Below are 6699 nucleotides of genomic sequence, written 5' to 3'. Positions count from 1 at the left end.
GGGATTCTGCAGCCCCTTCCCAGCTCCTCAGGGATTCTGCAGCCCCTTCCCAGCTCCTCAGGGATTCTGCAGCCCCTTCCCAGCTCCTCAGGGATTCTGCAGCCCCTTCCCAGCTCCTCAGGGATTCTCCAGCCCCTTCCCAGCTCCTCAGGGATTCTGCAGCCCCTTCCCAGCTCCTCAGGGATTCTGCAGCCCCTTCCCAGCTCCATTCCCTGTCTTGGCCATGCTCCAGCCTCTCAGAGCCTTTCCCAAACCCAATCCCTTGTATATCCCAAGGGATGGGATCCTAAGGGATGATCTCTGAGCAGATGAGGTGTGCAAGAAGCAGCAGCTGTTCCATGCACTAAAGGCTCAGCAAAGCCCCTTTCTGAGTGGGGGACAGGAGCTCAAAGACATCCCCTGAAGGCTGGGGAGGATGGGATTCTGCTGGGAATCCCAGCAGAATTGCCTTGCTGGGAGCAGGAGATTCCCGGTGTGAGGGCAGGGCAGTGCTGCTTGTGCAGCAGGAAATCTCCTTCCACCGAGGCTGGGGCCGCAGGACAAGGGGGAAAGGCTCTGTGGGGAAGGAACCAGCAGAGAGATGGAAGAGCAGGCAGGTGAGGGGGTCCCTGCCCCAGGAGAGCTCAGCCCCTGCACAGGTGGGGTGAGGAGCCACCATCCCAGCTCGCCCAGGGAATCGTGGAATCAAAGTTTGGGCTGGAAGGGACCTCAGAGCCCAGCCAGTGCCACCCCTGCCATGGCAGGGACACCTCCTGCTGTCCCAGGTTTGCCCAAGCCCCGTCCAGCCTGGCCTGGGGCATTTCCAGGGATGGGGAGCCCTGTGTGCAGGTGGGATGGTGTCACCTGAGGAATCCCCACCTGCCTGGGCACAAATTCCCAGCCTGGAGGGGTGAGGAAGGTGATGGACACAGCGCAGATTTGCACCCAGGGTGGTAAGGAGAGCCCTGAGCCCCAAACCCCGAGTGCATCCCCCCTGTATCCCCCCAGCTGCAGGCTGGGTGTGGATCCCAAGCTCACCCCCAGCACCCCAAACAGCATTTCAGGAGGGCAGCCCCAAACAAACAGCATTTCAGCAGGGCAGAGAGGTTTGTTTTCCTCAGAAGCTCAGCAAGACCAGGTGCCACCTGTGCCAGGCTGCTGCAGGCTGCCCTCACCCAGCCTCACCACCTGGACTTTAATTTTCTTTTCCAGACCCTCAGCCAATGCTCCTTCCTCCCTCCACGTGGGAAGGACGGCCAGAGAGCTCAGTCCATCCTTCCTGCTGGCTCCTTTCCATCCCTATTTCCAGCAGCAGCCATTGCCCACTCTAGTGCACAGAGCTTTGCTTGCTTCTCTCTCCTTCCCCTTCTCCCTCCTCCTCCTCCTTCTCCCCTGGTGTGACGGTGCTCACAGGGGTCCCAGGATGAGGGAAGAGACGAGGATCTGACTCCATGTTTCAGAAGGCTTGATTTGTTATTTTATGATATATATTACATTGAAACTATACTAAAAGAATAGAAGAAAGGATTTCATCAGAAGGCCAGCTAAGCTAAGAATAGAAAAAGAAGGAATGATAACAGAGGCTTGTGGCTTGGACTCTCTGTCCGAGCGAGCTGACTGTGATTGGCCGTTAATTAGAAACAACCAACATGGGCCAATCACAGAGGCACCTGTTGCCTTCCACAGCAGCAGATAACCATGGGTTACAGTTTGTTCCTGAGGCCTCTCAGCTTCTCAGGAGGAAAAATCTTAAGGAGAAGATTCTTCATAGAAGGTGTCTGTGACACCCTGGCCCTTGCCAGTGCCAGCCCAGACTCCAGACAGCCCAAGGGGCACTGAAAGGGTGTCCCTGGCCATGGCACTGCTCAGCCTGGGCTGGCTGAGCACAGGCATGGCAAGGAAGCGGGGAAGGAGAGAAGGAGGATTTGTGATTTTTGATTTGGGATTTGTGATTTGGGATTTGGGATTTGGGATTTGTGGTTTGTGGTTTGAGAAGCTGGTGGCTGCTTGAGGGAGGGAATGTGCTGGGTTTGTTCTTCCAGGGCTGGAGGGCCGGGATGTGGTGCTGGATGCTCCCCCTGGTGATGCAGGATGTTTGAAAATGACAGCTCAGACAGGATCAAACTGAGGAGGAAAAATGGGGAATATGCCTGGATTTCCTTTTATTTCCCACCTCCCTGGGTGCCACGGTGGCAGAAGAAGGGACAGAGGACAGAGAGAGGAGGGGAAGAGGAACCTGTCTGTGGCAAGGGGGTGCAGCTGGACCACAGGATGGATTGAGGAAAACCTGGCCTTTAAAAATCAGATCCACAGAAAAGCACCAGTCCCAGGAATGTACAGTGCAGCTGTGTCTGGTGAGGAACCTCTGGAGGACACAGGGAGAAACTTGTGGGACAGATTGTGGAAGGAGAAGGGTGACACCAGCCTGGGGTGTGTGGCCCCAGCCTGGGGAGGGGGCCCAGGGAATGGGGAGGGGGCCCTTGTGGGATGGGTGAAATTCCATCAGCTCCAGCTGTGAGAAATGACACTCACCTTCAAAACATTTAGGAGGTTTATTAAAACCTTACTAAAAATACAACAGAAGACTGAATAAAGAAAACAATACAGCACCAGGAGCAAAGGATTCAGTCACCACGGGATGATCGGAATGGACGTTCTGCCTTTTACACCTCAAGTCCCTGCCAAAGCCGTGTCAGTGAACTCGTTCTTTGCTATCCAGGGGTGGAGAGCAGCTCCTTACAGCCTCACTGGAGCTCAGGGGCTGCCATGGTGACAATCCCACCCTCCCAAATGTCCCAGCTATCCCATGGGAATGGAGAACTGACGGGAATGGGAACAGGAATGGGAATGGGAATGGGAATGGGAATGGGAATGGGAACGGGAATGGGGATGGGAATGGGAACGGGAATGGGAACAGGAATGGGAACGGGAATGGAAATGGGAACAGGAATGGGAATGGGAATGGGAATGGGAATGGGAACGGGAATGGGAATGGGAATGGGAATGGGAATGGGAATGAGAATGGGAATGGGAATGAGAACGGGAATGGGAACGGGAATGGGAACGGGAATGGGAACAGGAATGGGAATGGGAACGGGAATGGGAATGGGAATGGGAATGGGAATGGGAATGGGAATGGGAATGGGAATGGGAATGGGAATGGGAATGGGAATGGGAATGGGAATGGGAATGGGAATGGGAATGGGAATGGGAATGGGAAAGGGAATGGGAATGGGAACAGGAATGGGAATGGGAATGGGAATGGGAATGGGGATGGGAATGGGGATGGGAATGGGAACGGGAAGGGGAACGGGAATGGGAACGGGAATGGAAATGGGAACAGGAATGGGAATGGGAATGGGAACGGGAATGGGAACGGGAATGGGAACAGGAATGGGAACAGGAATGGGAATGGGAACGGGAATGGGGATGGGGATGGGAATGGGAATGGGAATGGGAATGAGAATGGGAATGGGAATGAGAACGGGAATGGGAACAGGAATGAGAACGGGAATGGGAACGGGAATGGGAACGGGAATGGGAACGGGAATGGGAACAGGAATGGGAACGGGAATGGGAACGGGAATGGGAATGGGAATGGGAATGGGAATGAGAATGGGAATGGGAATGAGAACGGGAATGGGAACGGGAATGGGAACGGGAATGGGAATGGGAATGGGAACGGGAACGGGAATGGGAATGGGAATGGGAACAGGAATGAGAACGGGAATGGGAACGGGAACGGGAACAGGAAAGGGAATGGGAATGGGAATGGGAACAGGAATGGGAATGGGAATAGGAATGGGAATGGGAATGGGAATGGGAATAGGAATGGGAATGGGAACGGGAATGGGAACGGGAACAGGAATGGGAACAGGAACAGGAACAGGAATGGGAATGGGAACGGGAATGGGAACGGGAATAGGAATGGGAAGGAGAAGCTGAACAGGAATGGGAACGAGGAACTGAATGGGAATGGGAATGAGAAACTGAACAGGAATGAGAGGGAGGAACTGAACGGGAATGGAAACAGGAATGGGAACGAGGAACTGAATAGGAATGGGAATGAAGAGCTGAACGGAAATGGGAGTGAGGAGCAGGGTCCCTGCACCCCAAGCTCCAGGAGATGCTCCCCCACAGGCAGAGGGGAGGATGCAGGAGCTGGCTCTGGCTCCTGGCAGTGGAATCACAGTCAGCTCCTTCCCCAGAAGAACTCATTACCTGTGACAAGAGCACGAACTGCTCATCACCGGGGATGCTGAGAGCTTTAATTGCTGCTGAGAGGAGACAGTGACAGCCATTTATCCCAAAAAAGAATCCATTGCTCCTGAATGAAATGTTTAGCTGAGAAGTGAATGGCAGCTCTGAGAGAGGAGCAGGAGAAAAGTCAGCCAAGGAGGTAAAACAAAGGATGGCAACCAGTAAATACCTGGCACAGGTGAGAGGTTCAGGTTCTGATCTCCAGCGTGGGAGGGCTCTCACTGTCATGGGAGGATGCTCTGGTTCTGCAGGAGGAATTCTTTCCCAGATCCATGGGCTCACAGGCAAAAGTGGGGTTTCCACTGTTCCCACAGAATAATACCAACAAAAAATAGAATTAAGCTTCAAATGGAAAGCTTTGTGTATTGCCAAGATTCACAGACAATAAGATGTGCTCTCAGTTGGGCCTGAGTTGAATTCCCCTCATTTTTAAATGGTGAAAATGCTTCTTTGAGGGAGAAAGTGAAAGGCATAGGACTCGTATTTGACTTGCAAGAGTTGTTCTGGATACTTCAATAATTCCAAGGACAAGAACAAGAGAAGAGGAAATAGGAGAGCTCTCCCAAACAAACAAAATCACACCAAGTTTCTTTTCAAACACCAGTGTGTTTGCATCTGGAATTTCATTTGGCTCCACCAGACTGACAGATCCTTCCTCTGCTCCTTACCCACTGCTTCAGCTCATGTTTCCCTCTTGCCCTTTTGATGGAGGAACTCTGTCATAAATATTTCACTCAGTTGTGTCCCAGCTCAATGGGTTTCCAGAGGACTCTTTCATTTGTTTGGTTCATTTTCCTTCAGCTCTGCAGGAGATAAAGGTTGTTCCATGGCCCGCGCCTGCACTGCTCAGAGCTGGAAAAAGGGCTTGGAAACATGAAGGAAAAACTGATGCAGGTGCCCAGATGTACTCCCAGAATAGATTTAGGCTCCTTAGGTAATTTCTGTGCCCAGGCCTGCTAGAAAACCTCTGTCATTTTCTGCGTCCCCCTGTAAATCCCAGCTGCCCCTCTGGAGCAGCTGGTCCTGTGCTGTGTCCAATTCTGTGTCCATCTCTGTGTCCATCTCTGTGTCCATCTCCGTGTCCAACTCTGTGTCCATCTCTGTGTCCATCTCTGTGTCCAGCCCTGTGTCCATCTCTGTGTCCATCTCCGTGTCCATCTCCGTGTCCAACTCTGTGTCCATCTCTGCGTCCAGCCCTGTGTCCATCTCTGTGTCCAGGTTTCATGTCCAGCCCTGTGTCCAGCCCTGTGTCCATCTCTGTGTCCAAGTTTCATGTCCAGCCCTGTGTCCATCTCCATCTCTGTGTCCATTTCTGTGTCCATCTCCATGTCCAGCTCTGTGTCCATTTCTGTGTCCATCTCCATGTCCAGCTCTGTGTCCATCTCTGCGTCCAGCTCTGTGTCCATCTCTGCATCCAGCCCTGTGTCCATCTCTGTGTCCAAGTTTCATGTCCAGCCCTGTGTCCATCTCTGCGTCCATTTCTGTGTCCATCTCCATGTCCATCTCTGTGTCCATCTCTGTGTCCAGGTTTCATGTCCAGCCCTGTGTCCAGCCCTGTGTCCATCTCCATCTCTGTGTCCATTTCTGTGTCCATCTCCATGTCCAGCTCTGTGTCCATCTCTGTGTCCAGCTCCATGTCCCCATCCCTGGGGGGACCTCAGAGCCCTGTGGCTGTGGCACCTGGGCAGTGCTGGGGCTGGTTTGGCTTGGTGATCTCAGAGGGCTTTTCCAACCTGACCAATCCTGATTCTAAACCTGCAGTGGGGATCAGCCCCTTGGCTGACCCCTGGGGCTGTCCCAGGGTGGGCACTGGGTTAAACCTCCCTGTGGAGCTGTGCTCAGCCACTCGCACCCCTGTGGCAATTCCCTTTGCTGGGCATTCCCTTTTGGGGCAGGAAGGGAAGGAACAGCCCCTCTGACCCCTCTGCCCTTGCAGGCAGGCCAGGCTCAGCCTCAGCGCTGGCATCCCCCAGGCAGCTGGGGCAGAGCGAGGTCTGCAGCAGCCTCAGACACAGCTGGGCTGATGTGAGGAGCAGCACCCAGAGCTGCCTCAGCTGGCACAGGTGTGCTTGGAATTCCAGAGCCCTGCAGTGGCTGGGCTGGAAAGGTCCTGAAATGCCACCCAGTGCCACCCACCCATGGCAGGGACACCTCCCACTGTCCCAGTGTCCAGCCTGGCCTTGGGCACTGCCAGAGACCCAGGGGCAGCCCCAGCTGCTCTGGGAATTCCAGCCCCTCCCAGCCAGGAATTCCTTCCCAACATATCAAACGCACATTTCCCTTCCTCAGAGCATTATCAAACTGCAATGCTTCCCTGAAATCCTCTGCCACCCTCCCTTGTCACCCTCTGTGTGTTCCCCAGCTGTTCCCTCTGTGACACACTTGTGCCAGCAGTGCCAGCTGTGCCAGCAGCAGTGCCAGCAGCAGTGCCAGCAGCAGTGCCAGCAGCAGTGCCGGCTT

Source organism: Geospiza fortis, unplaced genomic scaffold, assembly GCF_000277835.1.
Source record: "Geospiza fortis unplaced genomic scaffold, GeoFor_1.0 scaffold236, whole genome shotgun sequence".
Taxonomy (NCBI): domain Eukaryota; kingdom Metazoa; phylum Chordata; class Aves; order Passeriformes; family Thraupidae; genus Geospiza; species Geospiza fortis.
This window is presented reverse-complemented; position numbering follows the sequence as displayed.